This window comes from Dipodomys ordii, unplaced genomic scaffold (genome assembly GCF_000151885.1).
Source record: "Dipodomys ordii isolate 6190 unplaced genomic scaffold, Dord_2.0 Scaffold38, whole genome shotgun sequence".
NCBI classification, from domain to species: Eukaryota; Metazoa; Chordata; class Mammalia; order Rodentia; family Heteromyidae; genus Dipodomys; species Dipodomys ordii.
Genome location: NW_012267254.1, coordinates 7776987 through 7793816, shown reverse-complemented (window position 1 = coordinate 7793816; position 16830 = coordinate 7776987).

The following is a 16830-nucleotide window of genomic DNA, read 5'->3' as shown; positions in this document are numbered from 1 at the left end:
TAAATCTACAAGGAAATCCAATGGACAATAAAAGACTTATTATATGTGGACATGATTAATTAAACAGCAGTCTAAACATTCACACAGTGAGAACAAAGGAGGAAATTCTTAGGAGATGATTGCAAGAGCTCAATAGCTATATGAATATGATCATATAAAATGACATTTATACAAATAAAATACAAGGAATGGATGTAAGAGGCTTTTTATTGCATTGTTTGTAGTTTTTTTCTTCTTTGCTTTTTTCTTTGGTTTATTCCCTTTGGTCTCTTTTCTATAATTCTGTACCCTTTGTCTTGAATATAAGTTTGTCTGAATTGGGGAGGGGAAAAGGAAGCACAGGAATGGGGAGATAAAGTCTGAACTAATTCAACAGTAAAACCCACTAGATACTATGATGGAAATGAACTATATAACTTGGGGTGGGGAGAATTCAGGAGGGGAAAAACTGGGAGAGAACGAGGGAGGGGCGGCAATGTTCAAAAGGAAAGGTATTCCTTACCCAACATATGTAACTTTAACCCCTCTGTACGTCACATTTACAATAAAATTAAGAGAAAAATAATAGCACAATGACTAGTACATATAAAACATTCAATATATGTTTAATATAAAAAATATAGAAGATGGACCTTACAATAGACACATCAGCATTATCATAAGTAGCATAATTTATTTACAAAATTCATCATCAAAATAGATAAAAGAGAAGAACAGAGTAAGATGGTAGAGATATAGCCGGGCTATATGTGAGCTCTCTCCAAGAAACCAGCTTTCTCAGTTCAGGGAATAATTCACTATGGGAAAATCACATCAAGTGAGCCATAGTATTAGAGAGATTCTTCCCAGCAAGAAAAAAATTCAGGCAGTTTTCACCAGAAGACAGATTTGAGCACGAGCAGCTGCCAAGGCTGTCAGCAGCTGCCATGGGATTGCCCAGACAAGACGGAAGCAAACGGCCTGAGGGTCATATCTCTTTACCCACTTCCAGCATGGACTGAATGATTAGGAGAGAATTCCACATCCTGCTGACCACTGGTGCAGATCAAAATGGGCTGAAAAGCCAAGGGAAACCATGAGTATCCCCACTCCTCCCCACAGAACAGCTCAGTGAAGGCAGCCCTCCCCCTCCACCATGGAAGAACCATGTCATATTGGATACTCGCATAGACTCTGCCATAATAGCTAGCAGATAACTCAGGACCCAAAAGCAGCAGGCAGCACCATCTTCTTCAGGGCAAGCACTTGGACCTGTGAATGTCAGCTTTGCCCAGGGGAAGGTTGTCACAACCAGGGGAAGGCTGTTCCCGCCACAAGGGCAGATCAACCTTCACTACTTGGTGAGCTCAGAGAGGCAAGCCAGGACCCCCTTCAGGCAACAAAGACATTCCACCCATACCTCAGCCGAACTGGCAGCTCAGCCGACTGCAGGAATCTCACTAAAATTCATTAAAATAATAAATAAAAACTGGACAGGCTACAAAAGCCGAGAGAGGATACAAGGTAGTGGCCCAAAGGGGGCTCCCCAATTTGGGAAAAGCCGCTGATTCCAGACAGGCCAAAACCCCAACCATGCCCAAGCTCAGTCCTAGGAGCAACAAACTGTGGTCTCCAGCCACTTTCTCCTGGCAGCACAAAGAAAAAGAAAAAATGAAAAACAAATAAAAAACAATCATGCTTTTTAGTCTGGGAAGAAGGTCATAACCTCCCTAAACCTGTAAAGCAGAACTTTTTTCTGCACCCCCAAACAAGCTGATTTGAGAAACCAACCAAGCAACAGGGAAAACTGACCACTACAAGCAAATCTAAGATGCCATCAAGGGACTGGAACGCCGACTTAGGGCAGACATAAGAGCCCCTCAAAAATAGAAGACAAGTGTTTTTCTCTTTTTCCTTTTATCCCCAATTATATATTTTTATTTTTTTAACTCCTTTAAAAATTTTTTGCTGCTCCTCTTTTTATTTTTTGCAACCAGTTTAACTCTGTTACATTTTTTATCTTTTGTTTTCTTGTTTTTTTCTTTTTGCAACAATCCTGTTGGTTTCTTTTTTCTTCACAATTGCTGTTCTGTTCACAACTGGATATACAACCTACTGTGACCACTAGGCTTCCACCATAATTGTGTATAGACTTAATTTGGAGTATAAAGTGATCATTCAATTCCTTACTGCAAAATATTAATATTCTTAATTTTAGTATTATTATTTCATGTATACATAATTGTTCAATTTTTTTATTTTGTATGTATATTTTTCTTTTGGTTTTGGTTTCTGTTTCTGTTGTTTTTTTTGTTCTTTTTGTCTTTTTTTCTTGTTTTGTTTTGTTTTAATTTTTCTTCTCTTTCTTACTTAGAAGATAGGTCATAATTTTCCTCCCTCTGTTCCTTTCCATTGCTACATCCCTCTAATCTGATTTTTCTCTTCCTATATTACATTGTATATCTTAATCTTTTTTTGGGGGGAAAGGTCCAGTTGTGGGGCCTGAACTCTGGGCCTGGACGTTGTCTCTCAACTCTTTAGCTCAAGACTAGAGCTCTATCAATTGAGCCACAGCGTCACTTCCGGCTTTTTTCTTTTTGTTTATATGGTGCTAAGGAATCGAACCCAGGGCCTCATGCATGCAAGGCAAGCGCTCTACCACTGAACTCCTTTCCTAGCCCGAATATCTTAATCTTTATCCTACCTACACCTACACAATTATTTCTACTCTTTCATTCCCTATTTGCTAAACCCCAAACCAATAGATGGAAACAAATAATTAAAATTAAATCAGAATTAAATGAATTAGAATAAAAAAATAGGAAAAAACAACAAAACAAAGAGTTGGTTCTTTGAAAAATTTAACACAATTAACAGACCCTTGGCAAACCTAACCAGAAAAAGAAGAGAACATGGCCAAATAAACAAGCTCAGTAATGAGAATGGAAACATCACCACAGAAACAACCAAGATACAGAACATTATACAGGAATATTTCTCAAAACTTTATGCTAGTAAGTTGGAGTATCTGGATGAAATGTAAACATTTCTAGCAAGTATTGATTTGCCCGAACTAAACAAAAATGTTTTAAAGAAAACAGACCTATATCAAGCATTGAAATAGAAACAGCAATAAGAGATCTTCCATCCAAGAAAAGCCCAGGACAAGATGGGTTCCCTGCTGATATCTACAAGGCCTTCAAAGCAGAACTCACACCAATACTCATCAACTATTTAATGAAATTGAAAATGAAAGTTGACTACCAAACTCTTTGTATGAAGCCATCATAACCCCCATCACAAAACCAGACAGGGACTCATCAAAGAAAGAGAACTATATAGCCATTTCTTTGATGAATATCGATGCAAAACTCAACAAAATTTGGGCCAATCGACTTCAACAAGTCATTAAAAAATCATAAACTGATCAAACGGGAATCATTCCAGGGAGTCAAAGCTGGTTCAATGTATACAAATCAAGTAATATAATACATCACAACAAAAAGAGCAAGGATAAGAACTACATGAAAATCTCAATAAATGCAGAAAAAGCATTTGACAAGATCCAACACCCCTTTATGATGAAAGCCTTGGAGAAGCTAGGAATCCAGGGGACATTTCTCAGTACATTAAAGGCTGTGTATAAGAAACCTACAACTAGCATTATACTTAATGGCAAAAAGCTAAATCCATTTCCTCTAAACTCAGCTCTGAGACAAGTATGTCCATTCTCTCCAATTCTCTTCAATTTAGTATTACAATGCCTACCTAGAGAAATAAGAAAAGATGCAAACATAAAGGGGATCAAAATAGGGAAAGATGAAGTAATACTCTCCCTTTTGCAGATGACACAATCTGGTATTTAAATACCCCATGGACTCCACTCCCAAGTTACTTGAACAGATTCGAAACTTTGGCAAAGTAACAGGGTATAAAATTAACACTCAAAAATCAATGTTTTTTCCTGTATTCCAGTAAGGAGAAGAGTGCTGCTGAAATCAGGCAACCAATTGTTTTTGTGATAGCCACACAAAAAATAAAATACCTAGGAGTTAACTAATGAACTGAAAGACTTCTATGACAAAAACTTTAAAAACCAGAAAAAATAAATTAAAGCAGAACTAAGGGAGCAGAAAAACATCCCATGCTCCTAGATAGGGAGGATTTACATCGTGAAAATGCAACACTGTCAAAGGCTATCTTTAAATTCAATGCAATACCCATCAATATCACAACCTCAGTTTTCAATGAAATAGAAGAAGCCATCTAAAAATTCATATGGAAAAATAAGCGACCCCAAATAGCAAAAACAATCCTAAACAGAAAGAACAATTCTGGAGGAATAACAATACCAGACTTCAAACTCTACTACAAAGCCATAGTAATCAAAACAGCTTGGAACTGGTACAAGAAGAGAGCTGAAGACCAATGGAATAGAACTGAAGACCCAGAAATGAACCCACCTAATCTTTGATCAGGGAACCAAAAAAATATGAGTAGAAGAAAGACAGTCTCTTCAGTAAATGGTGCTGGAAAAATTTGTTAAACACCTGTAGTAAACTAAAATTAGGTCCTTATATATCACTCTGCACCAGAATCAACTCCAAAGGAATCAAAGACGTCAAAGTAAAAGCAGACACCCCAAAAACATTATGGGAAGGAATAGAAGAAACCCTAGGGCTTCTTTGCACAGGCCGAAATTTTCTTGATAGTGACCCAGAAACAAAACAAAGCAAAGAAATGTTGGACAAATGGAATTGCATGAAATTGCAGAGCTTCTGCATGGCAAAGGACATACATAGTAAGATCATTAGAAAGCCCACAGACTGGGAGAAGATCTTTACTAGCTATACAACAGACAAAGGCCTCATATCTAAAATATACTTGGAACAACAACAACTCCTCAAAGAATCTACCTCCCTATCAACAAGTGGGATACAGACTTAAAGAGAGACTTCTCTGAAGAGGAAATAAAAATGGCCAATATACACATGAAGAAATGCTCAAGCCCTCTGGCCATAAAAGAAATGCAAATCAAGACAATATTGAGATTCCACCTTACCCCAGTTAGAATGCCTATAATAAAAAAAAAATCTAAAAATGAGTGATGCTGGAAGGGATGTGGCCAAACAGAACCCTACTGCATTGTTGGGAATGTAAACTTGCAATCACTCTGGAAATGAGAATAGAGTTTCCTGAAAAGATTACAAATAGAGCTCCCTTATGACCCAGCAGTCCCACTTCTGGGGGGAATTTACCCAAACGATCACAAACAAGGCCATACTAATGTTACAAGCACAAACATGTTTATCGATCATTATTCACCATAGCTAAGATATGGAACCACCCCAAAGCCGCTCACTAGATGAGTGGATCAACAAAATGTGATAAACACACACACACACACACACACACACACACACACACACTAGAATTCTATGCATCCATCAGGAAGAATGACACTGCCCCATTTGTTAGGAAATGGAAAGACTTTGAAAAAATTATATTAAATAACCCAGTCCCAAAGAAATTTAGGTCCAATGACTTCTCTTATTTTCAATAATTAGTATACATATAGGATAATCTTGTCAGATTGGGTGAAAAGCTCAAAAGCCATGTACAAATGACCATATAACCTGATGCTAAGTGAAATGAACCCCAAGATATTGATAAAAGAGTTCTATCTTTATCGTTATTGTTTAAATTGTACTATGTGATTTTATTTGTTGTTGTTGTTGTTTCCTTTGTATGTTCTTTCCCCTATGGCATATCCACTGTAGTCACTGTATTTGATTTTGGTACCCTGCATCTTGTATATACATATGTCTAATCTGGGGAGGGGAAGGGGAGCAACAAAATACTGAAACAAGGACACAGTATGACCCACTGAGACAAGGATACATACAGGCCAGTATATTGGAAACAAATTTTACAACTTCAGGTGGGGGGGATGGAGAATGGGGTTGGGTGGGTAGGAGTGTGAGAGGTGGGGAATGGATAGTGTGACAATAATGGAAGGGAAGGGGTAACAATGATTGACAAGAAATGTACTCATTGCCTTACATATGTAACTGTAATCCTCTGTACAGCATCTTTACAATAAAATAACTGTAAAATAGATAAAAGATCAAATGATTTTAAAACATATCTTATCTCAATTTAATGCACACATTCAGTTGTTTTTGTTATGCTCATGCATAACTCAGTTTGAATTTTCAAAAATATATAAAGAAAACAAATGTATGCAGATAAAGAATATTCTCAAAAACAAAAATTTCAAAATATTTCATCACACACCAAACATTTGTTACTTTGAAAACGAAATGCTAGTTACAAATAAACAATTATTTATCCATTAAATCAGTCTCAATATGGTAGAATACTTGTGAGTATATGCATATATATATATATATATATATATATATATGTATATTCTGCCTACAGTTCCTAATGGAAATACTATGCTATTTCTCTTTAGGATCTTCCTAATGATCTGTTCTAACCAGCCTTTACTAATGATTATTCCACTTCTTAGGCAAAAGTACTAAGAATTTCTAGAATATGCTTGTTTCTACATGGTATTATAGTAAAGGATGCTGTCATCCCATGCTGAAAAATTCTTTTGGTAATATTTTTATGTCACGTAATAATTTCTTTGTTTTTGATTTTCGACAATACTTGCATATGAACTCAAAGCCTTGTGCTTGCAAGGCACTAGCTTTGCCATTTGAGACTCACTTCCACTCTTTTGATTTTAGTCTTTTTTCAGTTTCACAAATTTTTCTTAGAATGCATACATTTCAGTACTTATGGCTCCTCCATAAAAGGAAATGCAGGTGCATTATCATGTTTAGTTTGCTTACTGAAATAGGGTCTCTCTAGGCTTTTGCAAATCTAGCCTGGAATTTTTCTCCTCCATATCTCTGCCTCTTGAAAGCAGGGATTGCATCACAGAATTTTAAAATTCATTCGAGCAGGTGGAAATTTTGGTTATAAAACCATTTATAAAACTTTCTCTTTCTTGTTTCTCCCATATCTATCTCTTAGCTATATTTCTCTCATAAAACTTTCAAGGACGATGTGCATGGGATAACAGAGGACTGAGAGAAAAAGTCAGAGACTGAAAGAGAGACATATAAACCTAAAGTTTGCCGGTTGACCTTCATTTAATTAGAAGACTATTTTTGTTCATAAGAATGTAGATGTTGTTTTAAATTTATTAGTAAGATTGCAACTTGCAATTTTATACCAGGAAAGAAATAAACCATAGCTTAAATGTTTTCAAGATTCTGAAAAAAATATTTTTGTAAGACAAGTAATGGAAAACTTTGTGAGAAAATGTAATGCAAAAACAATTCACACATATTTATGAAATCCAGGCACATTATGTTCTACTCACAGGCAACAACAATTGCATTAAACAGATAAGGAAAAATCAATTGAAACAAATGAATTTTTACTTCAAAATTGAATTGCAAACATGACCCATATATGTACTATAATATGGACATTCTATAATATTAGAAAAGTCATATTATATTTGTTACCTTCTTTCATGTTTCTTCTAAGCAGTTAATATTTGTATAATGCATTGGTTATAATGTTTCTCTACTAAAAAATAAGATATGTAAGTACAGAGAATATATTTTTCTTTACTGATATATCCAGAACACTGAAAAAAAAAAGGCTTGAGTTACAATTAGGACTCGCTATATGTTGTTTGACTGAGATAAAGTAGAAAGAGTATTCTTGGAATTAGCATAGAATTGTTTGAATAATTTTTTAAATTTTACTTATCAATTTATTTTTTAAAAAATAACCTTGTGTATACATGTGAATAGCTTGATATGTGTATGTTTTGGGCAATGTTTAAATAAGGTTAAATATGTCAATCCCCTCAAATAATCATCATTTTATGGTAAAGATTGGAAACTTCAATATAAGGTATAAAGTACAATTTATTGAAATGAAAATTCAACCTACACATAATCTTAGGCTGCAACTTACACACAAGATAAATAATAGTTTTAACTACATATCTTAGAAAAGGAAAGTCCTTTTTTGTCTTTATTAAAAGGATGATGACCAGAGTTTTTAAACCCTGTTACTCTATCCCTCATTTTCTTCTGCTTACCCCTCCCTACTCCCTTCCCCAAATTGCAAGGTTCAAATCCAACAGTTTTAAGTGAGTATGAGTGTTGCATTAATTCATCAGAAAAGAAAAATTCTTTAAAACCAGTTCTCTGGGATTCCAGTTTTAGAAACTGCCTACTACAAAGAAATTAAATATAAAACATGTATAGAAATAAAGAATATTAGTAGGTAATTTAATAGAATAATAGTATACATACCCAGTTCCCTTTTATGAGAATGGTAGCTGAATTCAGATTTTTTAATCTAGATTTAAAACACAAAATAAAAGCAGAATGCACAGATAGTAGATATCAATACCGGAGAGCAAAAGAGGAAGATTTTCATAAACAGCTATGAGGAATGAAAGAAAGAAAAAGACTATAAATTTTACAACAAATAAATGGCAAAAGATACCACTATGAATAAATTTAGGACAATAAACAATTTATGTGAAGTACACAACACTCAGACTTTTCAATAATATAGGGTTAGGTTAATATTTTACAAAAACTGGCTTTGAACTGAAATCATGTTGATGTCTGTCTCCCCAGGCAATTAGAATTATAGGCATGAATCATCATACTCAAAGCCCAATAAACTGTATTCAACTCAGTGTGTATACTAAAAATTTAGTTAATACGTATTTTTATCTATAGTTTTTACATCAAGTTCTTTTTACAGTTTAGAAATTTTTATTTGTTTTCTTAATATTGTAATAGATTTGAGACTTTAGTTCTTCTTTAAAAAATTGTTGTAAAAGTGATGTACAGAGGAGTTAGAGTTACATAAGTCACATAATGAGTACCTTTCTTTTTTAATACATATTTTATTATGAAAATACTGTACAGAGGGATTACAATTATATGAAAAAGGTTACAAGTACCTTTCTTATCAAGCATTGTTGCCTCTTCCTTTGTTTTCCCTTCCAATCCCTTCCCCTCTTCCCCACCCCGGTCCCACCTGCCCCTCTTCCCACACCAAAGTTGTAATGTTCGATATACAACATAAGGTCTTATACATCTCATTGTTCCAATGGGGCCACCTGTATCCCTGTTTAAACAATTGGTTTTTTTCCCTTCCCCTCCCCAAATTATACCAACAGCAAATACAGTGAAAAAAGGGGTTATCCCGTGGGGGAGTGAAATACAAGGCAACAAAGAAATATCTTATAAATATGTTAAAAAAATAACAAGAAAGAATAAACATTTAGTCCTAATCGTGGGGTTCATTTCGCCTAACATCAACTTATCTGACCATTTCTGCTTGTCTCAGACATATACTAGTTATTGCAAATAACGGAAACCATGGGACCTATGATTCTTTGGGCCTGGCTTACTTCACTTAATATAATTTTTTCCAAGTCTTTCCATTTCCTAACAAATGGGGCAATTTTATTCCTTCTGATGGAGGCATAGAATTCCATTGTGTATATATACCACTTTTTCTTGATCCATTCATCTACTGAGGGGCATCTGGGTTGGTTCCATATCTTAGCTATGGTAAATAATGCTGCAATAAACATAGTTGTGCTGGTAGCTTTAGTATGGTCTTGCTTATGATCATTTGGGTAAATGCCCCAATGTGGGGTTGCTGGGTCATAGGGGAGCTCTATGTGGAGTCTTTTGAGGAAACTCCATACCACTTTCCAAAGTGGTTGAAGAAGTATACACTCCCACCAATAATGTAGTAGGGTTCCCTTCTGGCCACATCCCCTCCAGCATCTGTTGTTATTAGTTCTTGATTATAGCCATTATAACTGGGGTGAGATGATATCTCAATGTTGTTTAAATTTGCATTTCTTTTATGGTTAAGGAGGTTGAGCATTTCTTCATGTGTCCATTGGCCATCCTTCTTTCCTCTTCAGAGAAGTTTCTCTCTAAGTCTTTAACCACTTATTTATTGGGTAGTTGTTTCTTTGAGGATTTGATGTTGGGGGATTTAATTTTTTTGAATTCCAGGTATATTTTAGATATGAGACCCTTGTCCATTGTATGGTTAGTGAAGATCTTCTCCCAATCCACCGGCTTTCTATTGATCTTGCTAGCTATATCCTTTGCCATGTAGAAGCTCTGCAATTTCATGCAATCCCATTTGTCCAACCTTTCTTTGATTTGTTGTGTTTCTGGGTCTCTATTAAGAAAATTTTGGCCTGTGCCAAGGAGACCTAGGGTTTCTCCCATTCCACTCTGTAATGTTTTCAGAGTGTCTGCTTTGACTCTGAGGTCTTTGATCCATTTGGAGTTGATTCTGGTGCAGGGTGATACATAAGGATCTAGCTTTAGTTTTCTACAAGTGATTAACCAATTTTGCCAACACCATTTACTGAAGATTCTGACTTTCTTTTATTCTATTTCTTAGCTCTCTTATCGAAGATTAGGTGGCTATAGGTCTATAGGTTCATTTCTGGGTTTTCAATTTTATTCCATTGATCCTGAGGTCTGTTCTTGTGCCAGTACCTAGCTGTTTTGATTACTAGGGCTTTGTAGTAGAATTTGAAATTTGGTATTTATATTCCTCCAGCACTGTTCTTTTTGTTAAGGATCGTTTTTGCTATTCGTGGTCTTTTATTGTTCCATATGAATTTTTGGATTTCCTCTTTTATTTCCTTGAAGAATGAGGTGGTAATATAGGTATGTTATTGAATTTGTAGATAGCCTTGGGAAGTATTGCTATTTTCATGATGTTTATCCTTCCAATCCAGGAGCATGGGAGGTTTTCCACTTTCTAAGTTCTGTTTCTATTTCCCTTTTCAGGTTTTTAAAGTTTTCAATATAGAAGTTCTTCAATTCTTTGGATAAGTGAAATCCTATGTATTTTTTTTTTTTACGGGGCTATTGCGAATGCAATTGCTTGCCTGATTTCAGCCACGTTTTGCTCAATTTTTTCATACAGAAAAGCCATTGATTTTTGAGGGTTAATTTTATACCCTGCTACTTTGCAAAGTTTTGAATCAGCTTGAGTAATTTGGGATTGGAGTCCATGGGATTCTTTAAATACATGATCATGTCAACTGCAAAGAGGGAGAGTTTTAATTTATCTTTCCCTATTTGGATCCCGTTTATTTTGGCATCTTGTCTTATTGCTATGGCTAGGCATTCTAAACAAATTTGAAGAGAAGTGGAGAGAGTGGACATCCTTGTCTCATTGCTGAGTTAAGAGGAAATGGCTTTAGTTTTTCACCAATAAGTATAATACTGGCTGTAGGTTTGTCATATACAGCCTTTATTGTATTGATGAATGTTCCCTGGATACCTAGTTTGTCCAGAACCTTCATCATAAAGGTGTGTTGGATCTTGTGTAATGCTTTTTCTGCATCTATTGAGATAACCATGTGGTTCTTATTCTTGTTCCTGTTGATGTGATGAATTATATTAATTGATTTGCGTGTATTGAACCAGCGTTGCATCCCTGAAATGAATCCTATTTGACTGTGGTGTATGATTTTTTGGATGAATTATTGAAGTCGATTGGCCTAAATTTTGTTGAGAAATTTTGCATCAATGTTCATCAAAGAAATGGGTCTATAGTTCTCTTTCTTTGATGAGTCACTGCCTGGTTTTGGGATGAGGGTTATGATGGCTTCATAGAATGAGTTTTGTGGTGAACTTTCCTTTCAATTTCATTGAAGAGTTGGAAGAGTATTGGTGTGAGCTCTGCTTTGAAGGCCTTGTAGAATTCCGCTGTAAATCCATCTGGTCCTGGACTTTTCTTAGCTGGGAGGTCTCTTACTGCTGTTTCTATTTCAATGCTTGATATGGGCCTGTTAAGATGGTTTAACTCATCTTTGTTTAGTTTCGGCATGTCGATATTTGCTAGGAAAAGTTCCATTTCTGCCAAGTTCTCAAACTTATTAGCATAAAGTTTTGAGAAGTATTCCCTTATAATGTCCTGAATCTTGGTTTTTTTCTGCGGTGAGGTTTCCATTTTCAACTCTGAATTTTTTTATTTGAGTGTGTTCTCTTCTTTTTCTGATAAGTTTGCTAAGGGTCTCTCAATTATGTTAATTTTTTCGAGGAACCAAATCTTCGTTTCATTGATTCTTTCTATGGCTTTTTTGGTGATTATAATTCATTGAATTCTGATTTAATTTTAATTATTTATGTCAATCTACTGTATTGGGTTTATCTTGCTGCTCTTTTTCAAGGAGGTTCAGATGTCTCATTAAATAGTTGGTTTCAGATCTCTCCAATTTGTTGATGTAGGAACTCAGAGCTATAAACTTGCCCCTAAGTACTGCCTTTGCTGTGTCCCAGAAGAGCTTGTAATTTGTGTGCTCATTTTTGTTGTATATCATGAACATTTGAATTTTTTTTCTAATCTCTTCCATTACCCACTCGTGATTCAACAGTGTGTTGTTCAGCCTCCATGTGTTACCGGACTTTCTGTGGTGGCTTTTGGTGTTGAGTTCTAATTTTCTTCCCTTGTTGTCTGAGAGAATGCAGGTATAACTTCAGTGTTTCTGAATTTGGACAAGTTTGCTTTGTGACCTAAAATTTGTTCTATTTATTGAAAATATTCCCTGTGCTACTGAGAAAAAATGTGTATTCTGATGCAGCTGTGTGAAATATTCGGTAGATGTCTGTTAAATCTAGTTGATCTATGCAGTTGTTTAGATCTGTGGTTTCTCTGTTGAGTTTTTGCCGAGTTGATATATCTAGTGGGGAGAGTGGTGTGTTAAAGTCCTCAACAATGAATGTCTTTGGATCTATGTGAGATCTGATGGGAAATAGTTTTCTTGGATAAATTGTGGGGGCTCTGTTGTTTGACGAATGCATATTTAGAATTGTAATCTCTTCCTGAAGTAGAGATCCCATAATTAGTATGTAGCGAGCTCCTTTATCTCTTCTCACTAGTTTTAATTTGAAGTCTATTTTATCTGATATTAAGATTGCAACTCCTGCCTATTTTTGAGGGCCGCTTGCTTACTAGATTTTGTTCCAACCTTTCACTTTCAAAATATTTTTGTTGTTATGTGCAAGGTGTGACTCCTGAAGGCAGCAGATAGAAGGTTCTTGCTTTTTAATCCAATTAAACAGTCTATGAGGATTAATTGGAGAGTTAAATCCATTAATATTGAGAGTTAGGACTGAGAGGTGTTTGGTAGTTCCTGCCATGTTATCCACCTTCTTGGGGGCTGTGACAACTGGATTCTTCTTATGGTTCTTGGATTTTCAGTTTGGATGCAGTTTCTTTGCCTTTATTGTGGTCTTGTTGGTTTTCTACGTGTAAAACATCTTTATTTAACTTTTGTAGGGCTGGTTTAGTGGAGATATATTGTTTCAGTTTTTCTTTGCTATGGAAGCTTTTTATTTGACATTCAGTTATGAAGGAGAGATTAGCTGGGTACATTATTTTTGGTTGATAGTTGTTTGTCTTTAGGGTATGGCATACATCATTCCAGTATCTTCTTGCTTTAATTATCTCTTCTGAGAAAAATGAGGTGATTCTAATTGGTTACCCTTTATAGGTGATTGAGCTTTTCTCCTTGACGGCTTTAAGGATCCTTTCCTTGGTCTGAATTGATCCTGTGCAGATTATAATGTGATGGTGGGCTGTTCTGTTCTGGTGTGGTCTATTTGGGGTTCTAAAAGCTTCTTGTATCTAAATCGGCCTATCTTTTTGCATGTTTGGGAAGTTCTCTGCTAGGATCCTGTTAAACAAATTCCCTAGACCATTAACTTCTGTCTCTAGGTGCTCCTCTACACGCATTATCCTCAGATTAGGCCTTCTGATGGTGTCTCCCAAATGTTAAATAGATCTATCATATTTCTTGGATTTGTCTTGGATAGTTGTATTTTCTTTCTCTATAATATCTAGGCTGTCTTCAATTCCCCAGATTTTGTTTTCTGCATGGTCTAACCTACTGTCAAGGCTATCTACTTGTTTTTTTTATTTCTTTTCCTTATAATTGGTCAACACTGATGACTTCAAATGCTTTGTTGGAGCTTAGTTTTAGATCTTGTATGAACTTCTTTACTTCCTTAATTTGGTGTACAGTGTTTATTCTCAAATCACTTTGTTGATTGGTTATGGTTTCTTTGGACTCCCATTCTTTCTGTCGGGCTCCATTCATCATTTCCTTTGTGGTCTCCCTGAATTCTTTCACTGTCTGTTTATGTCTTCCATGAATGCCTGTATTGACCTTTGTCTATTCTCATCCTGCTCTCACAATTCCTGTATTACTCTTTGATTTCCTTTCTCATCTTCACTCAATTCCTGTAATTCTGACTGTTCTCAGCCTGTTCACACAATTCCTGTCTTTTTCTTTTATGACTGCTCTCAACCTGCTCATGCAATTCCTGTATTAATCTTTGAGTAGCTTCCTCACACCTATGAGATTCAGGTATTAATCTTTGGTTTGTCTCCTCTTGCTCCCTATCACTCTCACACTGAGTCCTTTGCAGATTTTCAATCTTTTCTTTCACCATGTTTATCAGTAGTGTTTGTAGAGCTTTTTGGGAACTCTCCTCTGGATTATTCATTAACTGTTCTGTCACCTGATTATCATGAGTGGGAGTTGAGATACCCAGACTTGCCATTTTTCTTGAGTTTTTCTAGCATGTTCTGCCCATTTTGCATGAAAGTAAGACCAAGTTTGTGCTAGAAAACTATTTTAAGGCAGCATAAACCAGACTCCTGTAGTTTCACAGTCAAAATGGCTGCAGATACAATCTAGTTCAATAGATACAATCTATTCAACATCAAACAACTAGGAATTAATGGGCTAAGAACAGCAAAGGAGGATTTGGCAAACCAGAAATTATTAGATGTAGGGAGAAATGTGGGGGAAAATAGGATTAGTGGAATGTGGAGAGGTAAAAGGAGAGTGAATTTAACCAAGTCCTAATCTCAGAGAGGGAAATGGATTGGACAGAATGATAGGAGAGAGATTAAAAAAAAAGAAAAATGGAAAAACAAAAATTTATATTTAAAAAGTGAAACACTTAAAAATTATGTAAGTTTACAGAAATGATATTAAGAGAAGAAAAGGATAGGATGAGAAGAGGGGATGGAAAGAAAGGAAATATGAAAAAGTAAAAAATAAAATTTCTTAAAATTAGTTACTTGAAAATTATATAGGTATAAAGAGATAATACTGCTATTAATGAAGTTTTGCCTAAGAGGTTGTGAATTGGGTAATAAATTTCTGGATTAAGTATGTACACAATGGGTGATAAGGTCTAATAATTGACTATGGATTTATATCTGGGGATGAGCAGAGCAACAATTTAGTCACACAAAAAAGCAAGAAGAGAGAAAAAAACCTGAAAATAATAAAAAAGGACCAAATAGACAAAAGACATTTTAAAAAAGCACACACACACACACACACACACACACACCTAAAATAAAAACTATGAGAGAGAAAAAAAGATTAATAGAAAACAATTTTTTTAAAACCAATAAAAAATATTTAAAAAGTTACAAGAAAGTGTTCTTCGAATTTTTTTGGGGGGGATGGGAAGATGTTGTGTCTCCCCTGTGTCTGTCACCAGTCTCTTGGTGGAGTCTCTGGTCTCCTTGTGGTGTTTGGTTTCCTGTGGCTTGATTGGTTTGTTAAGTCAGTTTGTTTGAGCATGCAGAAAAATGCTCTGAGTAACCCAGGATTTTGTGATCCTCCTTCCAGGCCAGTTCAGTAGGAGAGAGATTTGCTTTGAGTGTCACAAAAGAGGGAGATGGCTGTTTCCTATATTTTGGAAACGCTGTGATGAGCTTAGCTTCTGGGTAGGGTTGAGGCCTTTCAACAAACAGTAGCTTTTCCAGTAGGGGCTAGCTTCTGAGATTCTCACAGAACCCAGCTTGGAGCCATTCTCAGGGTTTATGTTTCCTGAATTTCAATTGATTGTCTAGGCTGCTGTAGGGAGGGGAAGCTTTTGGCTCTGTTTACCCAGTGAAGAAAGTCACTCCTCCAGGGGCAGAGCTTTGCTGTCTCACCGGGTTACTTTCCCCTGGGTGGAGCTGAGCCTGGCAGGTCAGGTCAGGTTCCTGTGACCTGCTAAATGACTCTTTTGTCTTCTTCCAAGACCTGAGTTAGAGCTAGCTGCTCAGCCAAGATCTTTGTCAGTATCAAAGATGGAGATCTCTGGTGATGGGAAGGGGTGGCCTTCCCTCCTCTGCTCCCTGAGAAGGAGTGAGGATGTCAGGGTTCTACTCATGCCAGAATCTTGGTTCCTGGGCTGTCTCTGTTCTGTGATCTGCTGGATGAATGAATATATCTGTTCCTTGTCAGTTGCTTGTTGGTGTTGAGTAGAATCTGCTTGCCCACCGTGTCTGGCGGCTTTTTCCAGATTTCTCTCTGTATGTATGGCAGCTATGGCTGTTGCTGCTGCTGCCACTGCCACAACTGCCACCGCTGCCACCACAACCAGAACTACCGACAACTGCTGAGATCTGTCTCCTTGCCTGGATTTTCCCTCTGGCCAAACTCTCTGTACTGTGATGGCACAGTTGGTGTGATTCTCTAGCCTTGGACTGTTCACTGGAACACTAAAACTTTTTTCTATGCAAGAGCTTGTTTAGCCTCCAGCTTCTCCTCTGCCATCTTCCCCCAAACTCAGTACCTTTCTTTTTGAACCAAGCTACTATCTCCTTCATTTTCTCCTGCTTCCCCCAGTCTGCTACTCCCCTTCTCCACAAGTTGTAAAGTTCATTTCCAACACAGTGTCTATTGAATATCACTATTGCATTGGTTCATCCTTTGTCCCACGGTTTCTGTGA